Genomic DNA, 21,623 nt, shown 5'->3' on the forward strand with positions numbered 1-21,623 from the left:
ATAAAAAGAGAAATCTGTAAGGATATATTGCTGTGCCCAAGACAAGATTTAAATGTCTGTGGGCCAAAAATGAGAAGAAAACTTAGAGCAGTGAGCATGATAAAGCTGTGGCCTGACACATTCTAGGTCTGCTACTAAGCAGGTCAGGCCAGGACTGTGATTCTTATATGGTAACAGAGAATAAGGATGGCCCCCCATCTGAGGTAGTGGGGAAGTATTAGATTTTCAGCTTTTAAAGCCTTAGGCTGGAATAGGGCTCCAATGTTCTTGAGAGGAGGCTAACAAAATCTGTAGTCTAGAGCCATAGTTTATACTAAGATGTATACCTAGAAAGCAAGAGGTCACAGACACAGTCTAGAGACTAGGAATTGAGCCATGTTCAATTTGGTCCAAAACCTAGTAGGTGGGATTGAGCAAGGTGGTGAATGATGTGGGTGCACTAGTAGATTCCTGGTGGCCCAGGTTGGGTGTCAGAGCCTAAGCAAGTGAAGAGTGTGTCCATGTGAAGGAGCTGTCTGGCATGCGGGTGGTGAAGAGGGCATCCACAGGGATGGAGGTAGTTGTGTCAGCTATAGAGGAATCATTACATTGATTGACAAGTAAGAAAATATTAAGGATAATGGTGTTGGGCTGGAATTGAAGATTGGGGTGTGAACTCATGGTTTTCAATAGACAGACAAAAGAGAAAGAGAGGGAGCGAGATATTCAAATTCAAATATGCATATTCCTAGCTTTGTCCCCTGAGAGGGTCTGGGAGCAGTGGCACTCCCAATAGCATTGCATGCATCTAGCATTCACATCTTGGTTTCTAAGTGTCCCTCTTCAGAGGTCCTTGGAGAATTGGTTGACCTCAGTACTGCTGTAGAGAAAGTACGAGATGAGTCTGGAACTTCTTGTACAGCCTGGAATAAAGAAGTGCTCAAAGAATAATGGGGACACAGAGACCACCTTATAAGGACTTTTACTGGAAAAATCTAGGGCAATTTGAGAAAGAAAACGAATAATAATAGTAGCAGACTAAAATGGGGGCACCTGGGTGGCTCAGTTGGTTAAACGTCCAACTTTGGCTCAGGTCATGATCTCATGGTACGTGATCTCGAGCCCCGCATCGGGCCCTGTGCTGACAGCTCAGAGCCTGGAGCCTGCTTGGGATTCTGCATCTCCCTCTCTCTCTGCCCCTCTCCCCACCTCCTCAAAAATAAATAAAACATTAAAAAAAATTTGTAATGCATTGAATAAAGTACAAAACCATGAGTTCAAACATATATTTAAAAAGTAGTGATTAAGGGTGTGTGGGTGGCTCAGTTGGTTAAGCCTCCAACTTCGACTCAGGTCATGGTCTTTCGGTTTGTGAATTCAAGCTCTGCATTGGGCTCCACACTGACAGTGCAGGGCGGGCTTGGGGTTCTCTCCTCTGTCTCTGCTCCTCCCCTACTTGCACTCTCTGTCTCTCTCTCAAAATAAATAAATTAGCTTTAAAAAAAAGTAATGACTAAGTTAATAGTTTGATGAGGAGTGATACATAATATCAAAACCCCCTTACAAACTATTTATTAATTACAAAGGGGAAAAAAATAATTTCACAGTGCAGAAGCCAAGCAGATAGGAACTTAAGTGATCGAAGTTAATGTCACCGTAATGGTACAAATACAAATCACATGTCACTTGAATAGGATAAAATGAGAACACATCACCATCACTTCTGTGATATTCCTACCTACTCATGAAGATGAACCAGACAAACCCAAACTGAAGAACATTATGCAAAATGAATGGCCTGTAAACATTGAAAAGGTCATGCTTATGATAGGATAGTCAAGGAAAGACCAAGAACTGTTCCAGATAGAACAAAACTAAGGAGATATGATAACTAAATGTGGTGTCTGTTTTGCAAGATCTGAATTTAAGACTGCCTCTTTTTCTTACAAAGTGCATGCTTGCAATAACTGATGGAACTTGAGTAGACCCTGAGAATTGTATTATAGTAAAGTATCAATATTAATTTCCTGATTTTAATGGTTATATTGTGGTTATATAGGAGAATGTCTTACTTGATAGGAAATACACGCTGAAGTGTTGGAGATTAATGGGGCATAATGCCAGCCATTTACTTACTCTCAAATGGGAAAGGAAAGAAGGTTTCTTATGCTGTACTTGTACATTTTCTCTGAGATTGAGATTATTTATATGTATATTTATTTATGTATTTCATTGCTTTTGTGTGTTTTGAATATCCATGTGCAGCCAAGTTCCCCCAAAGCAGATTTTAGTGGGACCTATCACTAGGGAGAGGTGATTACTTTTGACCTGCTCCAATGAGAAGAGCTTGTTTTTCTTCTTAATGACAATGCATAAAGTGCTCAAGAAGGTTGATGGGATGGATATCTTTGGCAGGTCACCATGCCCCAATCATAGAGGCTTAGCACTGCCACCCTAGTCAAACGCCATTCTACAGTATTTTCTAGAAGCAGGCATGCAAATGATGACATAATGAGGGACACCAGTGATGCCTTCTTCCTCTGGAACTTTGTCATAGGCCTTGCAAATCATGTGATCAGCAGAGATAATGATTTTAATTATTTAGTGTCAGTCCACTAGACATTCTTGTTTGGTTTCTCTTTTATTTAACAGACTTTTATTGAGCCCTACTATGTTACAGGTCCTGTACTAATCTTACAAATACAAAGACAAAAAAAAGGCCCCCACAGTTTCCACTGTGAACAAAAGAGGGGGTCAGACGAGGAAGCAGATACTTACTCTCTAATGAAGGAGTGGGACACAGAGACTGAGTGTCTCTTAGGAAGGCTTCACAAAGGAAGAGTGTATGAGCTTGGAATTAAAGGATAAGGTTACTCAAACTCACAACCTCAAGGTCAAGAGTTGCATGCTCTACCAACTGAGCTCACCAGGCACCCCCAGATTTGTTGTTTTGATTGATTGCATTGGCAGCATAGCACGGTGGAGGACAGACAGGAGGACTGTGAGCATGGAGGCGGTTACAGAGAAAGGCATGAACTCAGGCAGTGGCAGAGGAGAGGAAAAGGAGGTGGTTTTGACTGATATAGAGTAACTTGTTTCAATAGTGCTTGATGACCAAATGGTAGAGGGACAAAGGCAGGATGAGCAGGGGGACTGAAGGGAAGGGAAGACATCTGGTTTGACTCCTTCAACCAATGCTCTGGTAGTGCTGCTCACCAAAACCATTCAGGAAGAGGAGGCATTTTGTGTGGAAAGATGTTAGGTGTGAGGTGTCTCATGGGGCAACCAATGGGGAATTCCAGTAAATAAGTATATACATGTCTAAGTGTGGAACTCAGATTGCATATCATTTAGGCAATAATTTTCTATATGCAAATAATTTTTTGGAAGTATTTCACCCCAGAAAATTGAAAATGTTGAGACACCCAAGGTATTTGCTGTGGGCTTGTGTTGGAAATTATGATCATCATGGATCACTTTGCATTGTTGGTTCAAAGCTACGAACAAACAATAAAGCTGGACAATACTGATACTATAATCCCACAGGATTGGAGAGACCCTAACACGAGACTAATTTTTCAGTGGAAACAGAACTAAGATGAATTACAGAATTCTCTGCTCCTTAGGCAACTGGGGTAATCTCAGTCCACCCCCCCCCATTTTATTGTGTCCAGAAAAGTTCCTAAATTTGTCCAAGATAACCCAATTAACTAGAATTTTGACTTGTAAGTATTTTGTCCTCTCAAAAGGGAGAAAGTGAGCATGTGTTTTGGAAGTCTAAGTTTAATGCTAGAGGTAGGGAATGGGGGTTTGCATAAACCTCATAAATATCTTCTCTAGCAACTCCATCACCTCCCATGAGCCTGATGGGTGGGACATGCTAACTGATACAGTAAACTGGAGGGTGAGAGTTGATTGGCATTGACATGACCCACAGTTTTACTGAGCAAACAATATGTGAAAAGTGGCCCCACCAGAAAACACACATGGGTTGCATAAGGAAGAGGAACCACCAGAGGATTCATGGAAGCCTAGAACACCATGCAAAGCCTGAAGCTAACTGGGAACTTGCAGCTGCTCCCAGGCCAGCCGGGCAAGGAGCTGTGAGGAATGAAGCTATTCTTTTTGGCAAAGAATACACTGTATCCTGTAAAGTCTCAGAAGCAGGGATGCAAACAACTGGAGTTTCCAGGAGTTCCATTCAGCTGGAAAGTACAGTGAGTACACAGAATCCAAAATGATTTCCATAGGTTGTGCTTAACATATTAAAATTAAGTAATTTTTGAAAACCACACTAAGAATAACAACAGCAAAACAAACTGTTTGAGTGCAGATGAGAAAGATGTGGTCAGCTAGGAGCATGTATATAAAAGACTCAGGAGTTTTGATGATCTCAGTATGAGTGAGCCATGTACAATGAGGGAGCTGAATCTGGATTTGGGCTACATTCAGCGTATTCTGGTATTCAGGATGCAGGAGGTGACAGTTCTTTCCCACAGTATGTTGATAAAAAAGAGGATTCTATCCCCCGCCTCCCCACCACTGGAAAATAATTTTTATTGAGATTCCACCAGCTGCACAATCAGCTGCTGACGTTAAGCTCTTTCTTCCTTTGTAATTTGGTCTTTCTTAAGTGGTCCTATGAAAGCTGTATTTTCCTCCGCCGTCTGGAATCAGCCATGACCAAGCTTGGAGGTGGTGTCAATGAATTTACAGTCAGTCTTCTCCAAGGTCCGCCATTTAGTCTGCACCAACAAGGACTCGTGGACAGTAAGCACTGGCTTCTTGGTTCCTACTGCACAGCCTTTCAGCGTGATGACATCATTGGTCACTTCACTGTAGTGGACAGAGCCACCCAGAGGGTTGATGCTCTTGTCAGACAGATCATAGTTGGTGGAAGCATTTTTCTTGATGAGCTTGCCATCCTACGTGAGGTAGCCCTGGCCAATCTTGTAGATCTTCTTGTTGATCTCAGTGCGGTGATGGTAACCTATCTGCCCAGCCCGAGCCACAGAGAAGGCCATTTGAGTCGGATGCCATGCCCCAATATGGGCAACCTTACACAGCCTCCCGTGGGTTTTGCAGGGTAGCTCATTGGTATGCCAGTGGCTGGTGACCTCTTTGTAGCCTTTGCCCTTTGTGTTACCAATGACATCAATCATCTTATCCTGCCCAAACACTTGGTTCACAGGCATCTGCTGCTGTAGCGTCTCATGGGCCCAGGCCACCTTCTTGGCCACAGTGCCTCCATTCACCTGGATCTCCGTAAGGCGGGCCTTCTGGTGTAGAGGAAGCAGGTGCATCTGAGTGTGGGCGATGACACAGATCACCTTGGCAGTACTTCTTCCTGCTGTTGACGTCCTTCTCTAGCTGCTTCTTGCCATCATCTTCCTGCCACTTCTTTCAGTACTTGGTGAAGGCCTTTTTCTTAGACTTAGGCCAGTTCTTATAGAAGCACCTTTTGCATTCATCACTGATGTGCTCATGGCAATGATGGTCTTAAAGGCACAGAGGCCTCCAGGGGTCTCCACACAGTCCATGTTGCCCACAACCGCCATGGGTGGCATCTCCACAATGGCCACAGCCTCCACAACATCCTTCTTTGTTCACCTTGGATCTTGGCCTGTGGACCTCTCATACTATGTGAGCCATGACAGCCTTGTATCCCAGGAAGGCAGGGAGGTGGCCAGGCTTGGAAGAGTCATCCTTGGGGAAGCTCTTCACCTTCCCAGTGGTTCTGGCTGCTACATTTCCAAGGCAGGAAGCCCAAGGACCCATGCCTGGGAGCAGAGAAGTTCCTGTGAGACATTCCACCACCAGACGCTGACAATAGAGCAGGATTCGATGTTTAAATTACATACATGGCTAATATTTACTAAATGCTTACTATATATCAGCTTCTGGGCTAAATGCTTCACACGATTCCCTCCACACAACAAGCCTTGGGTCCTGTGCTGTTAGTGCCTCCCTCCCACCCAGTGTGTGTAGATAAGGGCAGTATCATTCCGTGGGGTTGGACCTATGCGTAGTCTGGCTAGGGAAAGATCTGGCTGTGTGTGACCAAACTCTGAGCTGGGAACAGATTCCTGACAGTCCATTACTGAAAAAGAGCGGGCCTGAAGGATGCAGGTTGCTGGGTTGAGAGGATTGAGGAAATCTAACACATGAGAAACTGCTGGAAGAACACTGTTCTACAAGAAAAAGAGTGGAGTGGTTGAAGTACCTGAGTCAGAGAAGAGGAATGAGATCATGCAGCACAGCCTGAGAAATCAGTTAGAATCAGCTACTCAGAAGAATGGCTCAATTGGTTGAGCATCCAACTCTCGATTTCGGCTCAGGTTGTGATCTCATGGTTTGTGGGTTTGAGCCCCACTGACGGTGCAGAGCCTGCTTGGGATTCTCTCTCTCTCCCTCGCTCTCTGCCCTTCTGTCCCCTTCAAAATAATAATAATAATAATAATAATAATAATGGGGGATGTAGATCGGTCTATTTAAAAATAAATGTTCTATATAAAATTATTATGGGTGTCCCAAAATGGAACTGGCTGCCATGTGAGGCACCAACTTCCCACCTCTTTAGGTATTCCAGCAGGAAGCAAATGCTCATCTAATGGGAAGAGGTCCAGGGACCCTCAACACAAAAGCAGATGAGGGTCTGGAATTACTCTTTTTTGCTGCTCTCACAGAGTACATTTTTTAAACCAGTGAAAATATATCTACATGACAGTATTCTGTAATCTGGCACTTTACCTAGTGAAGAGAAAAGCTCAGGTCAGGTCTGAAATAGCAGGAAATACTAATAGTAGTTGAATATAGGAAAATTCAATGATGGCAGAGAAAATGGAGTGCAAAAAAATTTAATGATTCTTTTCAGAAGAAAACAGGAAGTTAACACCTGATTTATAGCATGTAAATGATGATCTTGTATTTCCATTGGTACTTTGGCAAAAATGACTTGATAAAAATATTTAAAAAAATGATTTTATGACATTGTAAAATAGTTTCTTAAGAACGAAGTTAAATAAGGGACTTCTAGGGGCCCCTGGGTGGCTCAGTAGGTTCAGCATCCGACTTCGATTCAGGTCGTGATCTCACGGTTCATGGGTTTGAGCTCCATGTCCAGCTCTGTATTGAAAGCTCAGAGCCTGGAGCCTGCTCTGCATTCTGTGTCTTCTTCTCTCTCTGTCCCTCCCCCACTAGTACTCTGTCTCTCTCTCAAAAATAAACATTAAGGGGGCGCCTGGGTGGCGCAGTCGGCTGAGGGTCCGACTTCAGCCAGGTCACGATCTCGCGGTCCGTGAGTTCGAGCCCCGCGTCGGGCTCTGGGCTGATGATGGCCCAGAGCCTGGAGCCTGCTTCCGATTCTGTGTCTCCCTCTCTCTCTGCCCCTCCCCCGTTCATGCTCTGTCTCTCTCTGTCCCAAAAATAAATAAACGTTGAAAAAAAAAATAAATAAACATTAAGAAAATTAAAAAAAATAATAAGAGACTTGTACCAACTTCTTTTTAAAAGATTTAGCAGAGCCTTCATTTAATGATATATTAGGATAACATATAACATCACACAGATTCTAGAGCTGGCCTTTGGCTCTCTTTGCCTTACTAATCCTTGAGCAAACAAAAACCTCATGACTAGCGATAGTATTTCCACTTCTCAGCAAACTTTCTTGAAAGAGCAGATATTGATAAGAACAGCACTTAACCATTTTACTGCCCATTGTAAATTAACAAAAGTAAATTAGCAATTAAAACTCAGCATTTGCAAAGTTGGCAAGCATTCTTTTTTTTTTTTTTTTAATCTTTTTTGTCTTCTCCTAGAAGTCTGGTGGCAGAAAGGTAGTATTATTCTGATTATCAATGTAAACTAATAATGAAATTAATCAATCTTGAGTATTCTTTCATGTATACTTGTTTAGAAGTAAGAACAATTCTGTAAGTCATAAAGTTTTTTGTAATTCCAAGTTTGGTCTCAAAGCAAAGATAACCCTGCGGTCAAATTTGAGAAGAGTTAAGAATTTGGTTCATAACTAGTCATCTCAAAAATTGAGAGTGAAATTTCAGTGTTCAACTCACTCAGAGATTGCTTGTGTAAACTCAAAACCAACGAAAGCATAAGAATGTTTTGTCAAGTGCGGTGGTTTTAAAGACACGTCCACAGATTCTTTAAAACTCCTCCCTTCAAGGGGTGTAGCTTATTTTTCTTGCCTTGAGTGTGGGCTAATGTTGGATACCCACTTTCTTTTTGGGTGAATAGCATTCACCGAACCAGATTGGGAGACCAGTCACTGGCCCCATGAAACTAGCTCACTGTTGAATGGGGGACACTTTCTGGCTGTGGGATGGTGTCAGTAAAGGAGGAAATCATCCTCACAGTAGAGGGGGAAGTTCAGAGTGCAATGCTGGACACAGGGAGGTTCCAACCCAGACTGGAAGTCAGGAGAAGACTGCTGGAGGTGTTTACATGTGCTATCTCTATGAATACACATCCCCACTCTTAATTTCTGACCCAGTCCTGTCTTTTGATTCCACACCCCAAACCAATTGCCTCCTTGACTCTTCCACTTCAGTGTTTCATAAACACCTCAAACTTAACATGTTCAAAAAAAAGTTTTTGGAGCCTAAGCCTGCTCTTTACCCAAGCTTCCCTTTTCATAAAATGGCCCACTTAGGACTTTTGGCCAAGAACCTGGAGATAGCCTTTATTCCTTCCTTTCCAGAACATCCACATCCAAATCGCTGGCAGGTCATGCCAGTCCCCACTGTGAAATGTACCAGATCTATCCAACAATCTTTCTTCTCTTTCTCTAGTAGAGACATTGCCTTTGCTGCCACGGGGACGCAGAATGAGGAGCACCCTTGAGGGTCAGCACAAAGTCTGCTTGGGATAGACTGAGTGTGAGGAGAGAGACGAGAGTAGAGGTAGCCCAGTGAGAGTCATAATCCCCCCAAATGTATCTGGTTTAGAGATATAGATGCTTATTCTGTACACATCTTAAAAAATATACAAGCTAATATATTTCATTAATTGTAATATTGACAAATTGTAGCCAGAAAATTATTATGCCAAGAATATTAATACTTACCTAAATTAATTGGGGTTGTAAGAAAGCATAGTGGTTAAGAGGTGTGCTCTGTTGTCAACATCAGTAACAGTCCCATCTCTGCACTTACATAGCTGTGCACCCTGTAAAAGTTGCTCTGCCTTTTGGAGTATCAGTTTCTTTATCTGTCAAATCGTATTCTTCTACCTACTCATGGTGTTGTACAGAGTAAATGCAATGGTCTATGCATGATGCTTATTAGCACATGCAAAGAGCTCCATGTTGTTAATTATCATCAATATCAGCATTGTCCTTCACTTCAAAAACATCTTCCTGTATGAGAGAAAGAAACTACTAGCTTCTTGGAGAAGAAACTACTCCATTATCTAAGAATTATGAGTTGCCTTTAAAGGTGATTCCAGCTCAGATATATAACATTCTGTCATGCAGGGCTAATTTAACTCAAATTTTTTTTCTGATAACATTTTTTGATAAAACTTTTTTGGGGATGAGAACTGTAGGCATTCTGACTAAATTTACACAGATGTCCACAAAAGACTACAATTACCTCATAAGCCAAAATCACTCCCCACCCCCAAGTAGGATATTTGGATGAGCTGATGTTCCTAGCTTCAAGTATGCAGACCTCAGTAACAGCTGAGGCACAACCAAGAGCAAAAAAATGTAATAGTAGAAAGATTAGACACCTGTTTGTGACAGTGGTCAAAGGCTTCTTTTTCATACATTTTGGGGACTGCATAAGTGGGGGAGCTGACCTGTGGTAAATGACATGACCATGCGACTGGAATATTCTGTACCAAAGCAAATAAACTGTACAAACATCGGTGGTGGAGGCAACAGACAATACTCATTCAGAGAAGAGCTTCCCATTTTGTAGCTTTGTGCTGTCGGAACACTCTAGGAGTTATAATTAACTGCTAATGTTCTTCTTCGCTCCTTATTCTGTAGGGTATTCTACCCTTCGTCTCTTTCCTAGATCTTCTCCTTTAGATACAAACTCTCCTTTTCTTCTCCTGGGCAAAAAATAAACTAGATACCAGGAGGGAGTATGTATTTTATCAAGAAGACATATAACAGATTTGAAAATTAATTTTCTTATCAATTTTGTCCCAGACATTTTTCTGACCCTTGTAGAAATTTGAACGTTCATAAATATGACTGTCAGGAAATAGTTAAAAATTCCTCTCCATTTATTTAGGCAAGAAGAGTGGTTATCCAGTAAGTGGCAGCAAACAGCTTATAGATTCATCTTTTCTGATTTCCTAACTCTAAGATTCTTATGAATGAAGCAGAATCACTGATTGAGCAAATGGAAATAAACTTGAAAGTAGAGGACGCATATTATGACTCTCTTAAGAAGCAAATATGAATCTGCCTCTGCGTCTTCTCCAAGAAGTTTTTCAGAGCAATAGAGTGTACTGATGCATGAGCACTCAAAGACACCATAAGGCATTTTCTGCATGACTTAATTCTTTTTCAGACATAAAGAACAGATTCTGATGATTTACTACTATCATTTTAAATTCAGAGCACTGCATTGCTAACATTGAGGAATTGCAGACTACTTGTTTAAAGGATAATGAAAAGTGAAAAATGCTATATGATTGTCATGGTCACTCTTAAGTCCCAAGATTTTTCAGAACAGTCCCAATTTCAAAAATTCTACCTTGTTATCCTTTAATTACACTCCTTTTGGGGCACCTGGGTAGCTCAGTTGGTTGAGTGTATGACTTCGGCTCAGGTCATGATCTCATGGTTCTTGCTTCAAGCCCCAAGTCAGGCTCTGTACTGACAGCTCAGAGCCGGGAGCCTGCTTCTTATTCTGTGTCTCCCTGTCTCTCTGCCCCTCCCCCACTCATGCTCTGTCTCTCTCTCCCTCTCTCTCTCAAAAATAAATAAACATTAAAAAAGATATCTGTAATTACACTCCTTTTTGTCAGTCTGTGCATCAGATTTGGAAAATATGTTTTTAAAAGTTCATTGTTATTCTTAGTGCATTTAATAGTTTCCAGAATCAAAGAAATTGTTTTTAAAATATTACATAAATTTTGGGGCACCTGAGTTGCTTACTTGGTTGAGTGTCCAGCTCTTGATTTACACTCAGGTCATGAACTTGCAGTTTGTGGGATGGAACCCCGTGTCAGGCTTTGTGCTGACAGCCCAGAGCCTGCTTGGGATTCTCTCTCTCCCTCTCTCTCTGCCTCTTCCTCATTTGCATGCATGCACATGCACATGTGCTCTCTCACTCTCAAAATAAATAAACTTTTAAAAATATATATAAATTAAAAAAATTATCTTAAGAAAAGTAAAATTCCATTCTTACACATTATGGGAAAGCAGCCTGAACAGCTTAGCTCTTGGGCATAGACTGATGATTACTTGAGCAATTTTCATATTATTGCAGTGGGACTTTATGATTGCCAATTCCATCAGCATAACATGCAGAGGCACATAAGTATTTTTGAAGGGCATGTGAGAAGTAGCATTTTAGTGTAACGCAGTTGCTGTTGCTGTTTCTTAGAATCTGAAAGAAACTCTTAAGGAAGTTCTGGAATGTACATGATACAAAGTTGCTAATCAGGAACAGTATGATACTTAGATTACTCTTGATTCTAATGGCCATGAGGTCACATGGGGAAAAAATGCCTTTAGATGAAAAAGGGTCAAAATTTTAATTTGAAATTCATACCTTGCTGAAAACTGATTTGGATTAAAAGTGAAGCTTCAGAGAGTCTCTGTAGAGGTAGAAGTCATGAAACAATTTGAAAAATTTTATCAATTTCAAAATGCTTTTAAACTAATTTTATCAATTCCAAATGCTTTTGAAAAGAGGTGGTTTAGCATACAGAAATGCTACTTCCTTATTTATATTAAACTTACTAAAGAGTTCAAAGCTTATTAGGTGTATTCTGCAAGGATGGTCAATATTTTATTATATATTTTGCAAGTTATGGTGATATCGTTTTGAGGATCATCCTTGTGTTTTTCAGTTATTGTTCAGAACTAATATATACCTGTCATGAAGTACTTTGCATCATCACATATCTGTTATCTGGTGACTTAAACTCACTTTCCTATTTATTCTATATAAAGTGACTTGCACAAAACTTCTCCACTCCATTCATCCTTTTTCTGCCCTAAAGGCTGAGGGCTTATTACTATGACATGGTTTGTACACTGAAGAGGTCAAAGGTACCGGCTGATGAGCTGGAATGTTTTTCCCTTACCAGAACTTTTCCTTCCCTTCCAAGGCAATGGCAAGATTCAGAGACAATTCTGGGTGGGTTATCTGAAGTTTCACCCTTATTTATTTTAACAAAAATGCAATGCTCACCGTGGTAAAGTGGGAAGACCAGGGGTTATATTCATACAAATCAGGGTTTGAATTCTTGTTCTGTTGCTTACTGCTTATGAACTATATTCAAAGTAAGTCTAAGACTCAGTTTTGATATCAATGGTATGGGGACAGTACAAAGCTCATACGATTTTTCAGAGATAATATATATCTAAAGCAATGAGCTTTAGTATCTGGCTCATGGTAGGCTCTGAGTAAATGTTAGCTAATTTGGTTGGATAATAAGTAATTATAAGTGGAAGAAGTACAACACGAAAGAGAATATTGAAGTAAGAAGGCGTCTTTTGTGCCTACATTGTATGCTATAGTAGCAAAAGTATGAGATTTAATGGCTAACCTGTCTTCATCAGATTTCCCAACCAACTGAACATTATTTTTCTGATCTGTGAAAATGAGCATGATTATATTGCCTCATGGAGTTATAGTAAGTAGTACAGTTAGGCTCATAGTGCGAATATTAGATCTTAGTTCCGCTTGTCTTCCTTCTCCTTTGATACTCTTTTTATGGCATATTCTCCACCCACTCCTTTTTGGACAAAGACTAACCTATAATTTAATGTCACTCTCAAAACGTTTGAAGACTGAGAGAGAGAAACCAAACTTGAACCAACTTAGGTTTCCAGTGGGAGAAATCCATTTTTATTGACAATAACATACCTATATGACCCGTGGGTCTACACTCCTAGGCAGGGGAACTGAGGGCTTTAAAGTGAGTGAGTCAGAGATGCCTACATGAGCTCGGTAAAAAGATACAGCTCTTCTGATTTGCTGACTGCAGCTCATTCATTCAACTGATATTTTATTAGCTGCCTACTGTGTACAGGCATCATACTAAGTGCTAGTCATATAACTATGAATAGAACAGCTCTCACCAAGAGAGGCATGTGAGACAAATTATTATAGCAATGTGATAAGTAGTATAACCCATTTATTTATTTTTTTTTATTTTTTTATTTTTATTTATTTATTTATTTTTTTAATTTTTTTTCAACGTTTATTTATTTTTGGGACAGAGAGAGACAGAGCATGAACGGGGGAGGGGCAGAGAGAGAGGGAGACACAGAATCGGAAACAGGCTCCAGGCTCTGAGCCATCAGCCCAGAGCCCGACGCGGGGCTCGAACTCACGGACCGTGAGATCGTGACCTGGCTGAAGTCGGACGCTTAACCGACTGCGCCGCCCAGGCGCCCCTATAACCCATTTATTTATTGGAGAGGCATTGCTGAGTTCCTGTGGAATACCAGGCACCCTTCTAGTGCTGTAGATAGTGTTTTTTTCTTTTTTCTTTTTTTTCAACTGGTTGAGGGCTGATCCAAAGAAGGCATGGATCGAGGAGGCAACGGAAATGTAGAATGACTTACTCAAAGGGGAGATGGTGAGGGGGTTACCTAAAGATCCGTTGTAAAAGATTGAAATGAGACCCGTGGGGCGTCTAGATGGCTCAGTTAAGCGTTGGACTTCAGCTCAGGTCACAGTCTCGTGAGTTCAAGCCCCGTGTCCGGCTCTGTGCTGGCAACTCAGAGTCTGGAGCCTGCTTGAGATTCTGTGTCTCCCTCTCTCCGCCCCTCCTCCGCTCACGCGCTGGCTCTCTCTCTCAAAAATAAACTGAAAAAAAATTTTTTTTGAAGATTGAAATGAGACCTGTACTCTTTTTTATATTTAATGGTGCTATAAGCAGATAGTGTTCTTAAGCAGACAGTGGGACAAAGTAGTTGAAATTTGGGCTGTACATGATTTTTCTGGGCAACAATGCGAATTGGGATGCATAACATTATTTACAAAAGTACCGTGCAACATATTCCACAAGTTAATAGCTGTTGTGCTACCAGAGAGGATGCAGTGCTCACTGAGCTCTAAGTAGAAAATAATTATATAAATTTTGCATCTGTCAGGATGTCCTGGGAGCTCTAAAAGATGCACAGGTTTGCAAATGTAATAAGGTTAGACCCCTCTAGAGGGCCATCATATCAAAACTTGGAAGGACATGTGTATTTTCGAAAGTAATTTTTAGGTCAGAGAAAGAGATAATAGACGTGGTCTAAAGTGTTGATATGGCAAGAGCTCACTGTGTCCGTTTTGAGGACATCATCTAACCCATCTAACCCTGCTTCTTCAATAATTAATCATATTTCTGGGAGAGACTGAAAATCCCAGCGAATGTGTATGGCTACTTCCAGCCTAGAGAGGTCGGTTTACTTAGCGACAGGATTTATGTTTTCCTTCTTGTAATTTTTCTGACCCAGAAATATGCTTTTTATTTCAGCAGCTCTCAAAACAGCTGAATAAATGACAGTTTCCAAACAATCACCGTTAACTGTAAATCAAAATGTTATGTTTCCTCAGTTAATGCTAAGATTCTTCAGTTTGTTTTCCTTCTCTCACCAGTGAAGTATAATCCACCACCAGAATGATGATTAAAGGCATTCTACCAAAAATATTTACTCCATTCTGTGGCAAACACTTGTCATTTCCAACTTCAGTACAACAGCCCTTGCTTAAGTGTCGTGGTGCTGCTACATGAAATAGAGGCATCTGGAATTTATTCTCTTATTCTCCTTCTAATTATAGCTTAATTTATCAACCACACATTTTTAAAATGGTTATTCTTAGTAGCATTCTCCATTACAAAACACACCAGAAGTATTCATTTCAAAATGATATTGTTTTTACTCTTCTGAGGGGTAGATATCACACTTGTTTCTGTATAATTTTTTTATGTATACTCAACTGTATAATTTCTCAAGTTCTGTTTTCCAAAATTATCTCCCTACCCCCAAGTCTCCAACCTCAATAAAAAATCTCACCCTCTCAGTGCCAGTCTCTCTGCTACATGGCAGACCTGGTCATGACCTTTAGAACTAGAGGTGACCTTGGAGATCATTAGTTCAGTGGTTGTCAAACTTTGCAGCATATAAGACTCTCTTTGGGGTGCTCTACTCTGGGAGTAGAGTCTAGGAATGTACTTTTTTTTTCTTTAAAGCACCCCAGGGGTGCCTGGGTGGCTCAGTCCATTAAGCATCCCAACTTCTGCTTGGGTCATGATCTCACCTCTCTTGAGTTCAAGCCCCGCATTTGGATCTCTGCTGTCAGTGCAGAGCCTGCTTCAGTTCCTGTCTCCCTCTCTCAATGCCCCTCCCCAGCTCGTGCTTTCTCTCTGTCTCAAAAATAAATAAAACATCAAAAAAAAATTAAAAAAAAAAAAAGCACCCCAAGTAGTTGTGAGCCACACATCAAAAAATACCCTTAATTACTCTCAACTCTTCTATAGGTAAGGATGCGGAGGGTAGAAAGTATGGCTTGCCCAGGATCTTTGGTGATCTAATTAATGTAATTGTCATCAAAGTGTTTCCACAGCTGTTCTTGACATCCCTCTAACTTATATTCTAAAAGAACAGGGATCAAAACGTGGTTGCCTTCTCATGAAAAGCTTCCATTCTTGCCTTAAGGGGTCAGGGTGGGGTTGGAAAGTTGTGAAAAAGCACATGCTATTGCTCTACAGAGTAATCAAATGTGGGCATCATCCAAAAGCAACAACCACAGGGGCTGACTCTTGATTTTGGTTCAGGTCATGATCTCACGTTCATGAGCTCGAGCCCTGTGTATGGCTGTGCACTCACTGCACAGAGTCTGCTTTGGATCCTCTGTATCCCTCTTTCTGGCCCTCCCCCACCCTTGTACACACTCTGTCTCTCTCTCAAAAATAAATAAACTTAAAAAAAAATTTTTTTAAAGCAATGACCATAAAAGTGTGTATAATATTTCCATGTGGCCCCTTTAACAGTATTTGGGGACAGAGAATAGACACTGAATGAATGAATGAGTACATGGTGAATACATGAATGAGTGGCCAGTGAGTCAGGATGGAAGACATTCAGGTAGAGTGGTGACGTGTCTCAGAGTGCCTGAAAAGTCCCCATTGTGGTCACTAATAGTCAAAACCTCTGTCAGGTAGCAGGAAGAGGAAGTCCTCTTTAGAATAGGATAAGCTTGTACGATTCTATTATTTTAGTAGTTTATTTTTTGTCCCTTGTAGATAGTTGAAAAGTATTGCAGATTTAAGTAGCTTAGGTATAGTATTGGGTTATAATTTAGAAGGTTTTATTTAGGTTATGTTTAGAAAAAAGTTTATTTTCTTACCTTCTTTGGGAGGTGGAGAGGTATTGGTGTGGGACTCTTTCACTCTTTTTAACTAGTTAACTTTTGCTGATGAAGAGGTTACTTCAGTGTGTTTGGCTTTTTAATCTATTCTGTTATTCATCTGTAGTTTTGCTTCTAGTCAAAATGGAAAGCAATTGTAGTTTGTCATCCTTTAATGCTGGGAGATGACAGGAAGCTGGGTTTTATTTGTTTTTCTCTTTGAAGTGATACAGCTGAGTGAGCAGACCTGTTTCATTTTAACCAGAAGTTTTGCTTTACCTCATAGAAATAGCTACTTCATTGAGAACTGGTGGCCTGCTGGGCTTGACTTCTGCAAACTTATCAGAGGAGAAGATGGATAGGTAATGGACGTTTCCAGAAAATTATGGAAGAGCCACAGCAGTGACTCCAGAAATCCAGTTTGATTGCATATTTATAAAACAGAGCAGACCTAACCAAACCATGCTCTGTGAGCCATATGGGCCCAAGGCCTCCCTCACGTCTTTAATCCTAATTTACATTCTCTACAACTATAAATGAAAGAGACAACACTAACAAAAATAAAATAACCCCACAGAGGCTTTGTGAAGGCTGCTCCGGGCAGCACCATATCCTTTGAAACCACAGCCTCTATGCCATTGACAACCAAGAGAGGGACAAGGTCTGAGTAGAGCAGGGTGGAGGGAGCTGCTACAAAGTGGAGAGTACGGGCACAGAACTTACCACAGATTTGCATCTTTATGTAAAATCGTCTCATTTTTTATGTTGACTCTTTTTTTTTTCCCCATAAGGCTCCTGGACTGTAACTAAAACTACATTTCTAAATCCAAAGCCTTTGCTTTCTGGAGTGTAGCATCTACTCCATTCTGTAAATAAATGAAATTCTGGGTCTCTTGCCAGATTTCCACATCAGCCTATAGAATACACTTATGAAAATAATTCTGATATAGGAATTGTAATGTTTAATTATCTGGAAAACAAAATTACAGGATATACACAGGATCTCCTGGGAATAGAGTGGTGGAGGGAGAATAAGCATGAGGATTTGTGTGCTATCCTACGCTTAACAACAAAGATCTCAAACATTTCCATCAGTGACATAAGAAAATGAGTATTAGGAAGGGGCGACTGGGTGGCTCAGTCCGTTGAGCGTCCAGCTTGGCTCAGGTAATCATGATCTCACAGTCATGAGATCAAGCCCAGAGTCAGGCTCTGTGCTGAGTGTGGAGCCTGCTTGCAATTCTCTGTCTCCCTCTCTCTCTGCCCCTTCCCCACTTGTGTGCACTCGTTCGTGTTTTCTCTGTTTTTCTCTCAATTAAAAAAAGAATATTAGGAAAAATACCTTCTTTCTGCATGTGAAGCACCTTAGTAACCTTTCTAAAATGTAGTCCTTAAGGCACCATCCTACTTGTTGCCTGTCAGTAGTTGCCCGTCTGTAGCTCCCCGTTGCTTACAGAGCTAAATCTGACCTCGTTAGCATGGTGTTCAAGGCCCTTTATGTTTAACTGTCTTTCCAGTCTCTTCTTTGCTATTCTTACTTATTTGCACTTGCCTAATTGAGCTAATACTTAATATATAATGAAATGCACAAAACTTAAGTGTACAATGAGTTCTGAAAAATGTGTCTATGTAATCAACCTTCCTGTCAAAATATAGAACATTCCATCACCCCACAAGTTGATGCCCATTCCACATGCTCTAATTTCCATCTCCACAGTTTAGTTTTGCCTGTTCTTACACTTACTATAAATGGAATCATACACTGTGTACTCAATCATGCCTGACTTCTATTTTATTCTGTGTATCAATACTTCACTTTTTTTAAGTTGCTGCAGAATAAATATCATGTTGTATAAATATATCACAATTTGTTTATCCATTCTTCTTTTGATGGGTGTTTGAGTTGTTTCCATGTTTTGGCTAATAAGGATAAAGCTACTAGGAACATTCTTATACAGGTCTTTCAGTGCACATTTGTTTCTACTTCCCTTGGCTAAACAAACACATAGGAGTAGAATTTCTAGGTTTCTTTTATAAGGAATTGCCAAATAGTTTTTCAAAATGTTTCTGCCACTGTAATGCCCATCAGCAATGTATGACAGTTCCAGGTATTGTACATCCTCACCAGTACTTAGTGTTGTCAGTTTTTAAAATTTTAGTTACTCTATAGGATACAATGGAATCCATTTGTGGTTTTATTTGGCCTTTCTCTGATGACTAATAATGTTGATCATCTTTTCATGTCTTTCTTGACGATTTGTCATCTTCTGCTAAGTGCCTGTTTCAGTCTTGAGTGTTTATTTATTGGGTTGTCTCTTTATTATTGATTTGTAATTCTTTATATGTTCTGGTAACAAGACTTTTGTTAGTCTTTGGTTAGTTGCCTTTTCATTTACTCATGAAGAGCAGACCTTTAAAATTTAAATTTTTTATGAAGTTAGTTTTCTTTTATGTTTAGTGCTTTCTTGGTACTTTTTCTAAAAAAAGAAAAAAATCTGCCTGCTGAAGTTTGCAGAAATATTCTCCTATGTTTTCTTCTGGAAACTCTATAAGTTTCAGCTTTAACATTTAGGACTAAGATTCATCTCGAATTAGCTTCAATATGTAGTATGACATAGGGATCATACTCCAATTGTTTTTACATATTTATTCAGTTATTCCAGAATCATTTGTTGAGAAGATATTATTTTCCCATTGAAAAAGTACATTTATGAAAATCTATTGACCATATAAGTGTGGGTCTATTTCTGGACTCTATTCTGTTTCACTGATCTATAGAACTATCTTTGTCTATGCCAGTAACACCACCCTATCTTGATTACTGCCTTATATTGTAACTTTATATTAAGTCCTGAAATATAATTGTATGAATCCTCCAACATTCTTCTTTACCTTCAAGATTATTTTGGCTATTTTTTTAATTTAATTTCATTTTTTATTTTTTTTTTTTTTTTTTTTTTTTTTTGAGAGAGAGCATGTACGAGTTGGAGGGACAGAAGGAGAGGGAGAGAGAGAATCTTAAGCAGGCTCTCACAACTGTGAGATCATGACCTGAGCCTAAATCAAACAAGAGTGGGATGTTTAACTGACTGAGCCACCCAGGCACCCCAGTTTTGGATATTTTACATCTTTTGCATATCTGTTTAAACTGTAGAAAAAACTTATTGGGGCACTTGGGTGGCTCAGTCAGTTACACATCAGCTCTTGGTTTTGGCTCAGGTCATGATCTCATGGTTCATGAGTTCGAGCCCTGAGTAGGGCTCTGTGCTGACAGTGCATGCTCTCTGCCCCTCACCCACTCAAAATAAATAAACTTAAAAAAAAAAAGTGTTTTTAAAGAAAAAACTTATCAATTTTATAGTAAATCCTTTTGGGATTGTGACTGGGAATGCATAGATTCTATATATCAGTGTTGGGGGTGACTTTTGTTTTTAAGTTTATGTTTTTGTTTTTGTTTTTGTTTTTGAGAGAGAGAGCAAGGGAGGGGCAGAGAGAGAGGGAGAGATTGAGATTCCAAGCAGGCTCCTTCCTCACTGTCAGCAGAGAGCCCGACTCAGGGCTTGAACTCGGGAACTGTAAGATTGTGATCTGAGCCAAAACTAAGAGCCAGATGCTTAACTGACTGAGCCACCCAGGAGACCTGGAAGTTGACATTTTTAACCATACTGAGTCATTCAATACAGTAATAAAATTTATCTTTCCATTCATTTAGTTCTTCAACTTCTCTCAGCAGTGTTTCAATAGTTTTCATTGTACAAGACTTGTCCATAGTTTGTTAAATTTATCCTTAAGTAATTAATATTCTTTGATGCTATTATATAAGTTAGTGCTACTATAAATACAATTTTAAGTACTTTCAATTTACAATTGTGCACATAGTGCATAGCAACACACATATTTGTGTATTGACTATCCTGCTAACTTGCTAAACTTATTTATGAGCTCTAACAGCTTTTGGTAAACTCTTTAGGATTTTCTATGTGCATGATTATGTTAATGTATGAAGAAATACAGGTTTTTTTTTCCTTTCATTTCTATGTATAGTCATTTATTTCTTTGTTTGTATTATTTCACTAACTAGCATGTCTCATGTAATGTTGAATAAAAGTGGTAAGACTGAACATCCTTCTTTGCCTTGTTCTTGATCTTAAAAGGAGAGAATTCAGTTTTTCAGTAGAAGGTATAATAGCTAACAACGATCTTTATCAGATTCAGGGAATTCCTTTCTATTATTTTGCTAAGAATTTTTATCATGAATGGATATTAGATTTTGTAAAACACTTTTTCTGCATCTATTGAGATATGCATGTAGTTTTTCTCCTTTATTCTGCTAACATAGTAGATTGCATTGATTTTTCAAAAGCAGATTCCTATAGCAAACCCAACTTGGTCATGATGTCTTATCTTTTCAGTACATTTCTAGATGTGATTTGCTTATGTTTTCTTAAGAATTTTTGCATCTGGATTCATGGGGAATGTTTGCTCGTCATTTTCTTTTCTTGTAAAGCATTTGGCGTTGTAGGTTAATTCTGGCCTCAGAAAATGAGTCGGGACGTGTTCCCTCATCCTCTATGTGTGGATTGGAATTGTTTTACCCCCATTTTTTTTTTCCTAAATGTTTCATAAAATTAACCAGAAATCCTTGGGACCTGGAGTGGGTTTGGGAGGGAGGTTATTGTTTTTTTCTTTATAGGAATTTTACTGAGGTGAAACTCATGTGGGGAGATTTTTAATAGTATATTAAATATCTTTGATAGATATAGAATTATACAAAAATTTCTCCTTGTATCAGTCTTTATAAATTGCCTTTTTTAGTACATTTGTCCCTTTCACCTAAATTGTTAATTTATTGGAATTACAGTGATATTCCCTGTTTTACGTCTGATATTGGCAATTGGTATCTTCTTTCTTTTTTTCATGTTCAAACTTTCTAGGTATTTATGAGTTTTATTAATTTTGTCAAAGAATCAATTTTGGCTTTGGTAATGGTCTCTACTTATGTTTACTATTTTTAGTTTCTGCTTTAATATTATTTCCTTTTTTTCTATCTTAAATTTAATTTCTTTTTGTTTTCCATGTTTCTTAATATAG

General features: G+C 39.6%; 1 pseudogene; it reads right to left on the minus strand.

The window, feature by feature from the left end:
• Nucleotides 1–4,574: 4,574 nt before the first annotated feature.
• Nucleotides 4,575–5,799, minus strand: LOC115506187 (annotated as a pseudogene).
• Between the last annotated feature and the right edge of the window lie 15,824 nt (nt 5,800–21,623).

The sequence above is a fragment of the Lynx canadensis genome, chromosome F2, assembly GCF_007474595.2.
Source record: "Lynx canadensis isolate LIC74 chromosome F2, mLynCan4.pri.v2, whole genome shotgun sequence".
Classification (NCBI taxonomy): domain Eukaryota; kingdom Metazoa; phylum Chordata; class Mammalia; order Carnivora; family Felidae; genus Lynx; species Lynx canadensis.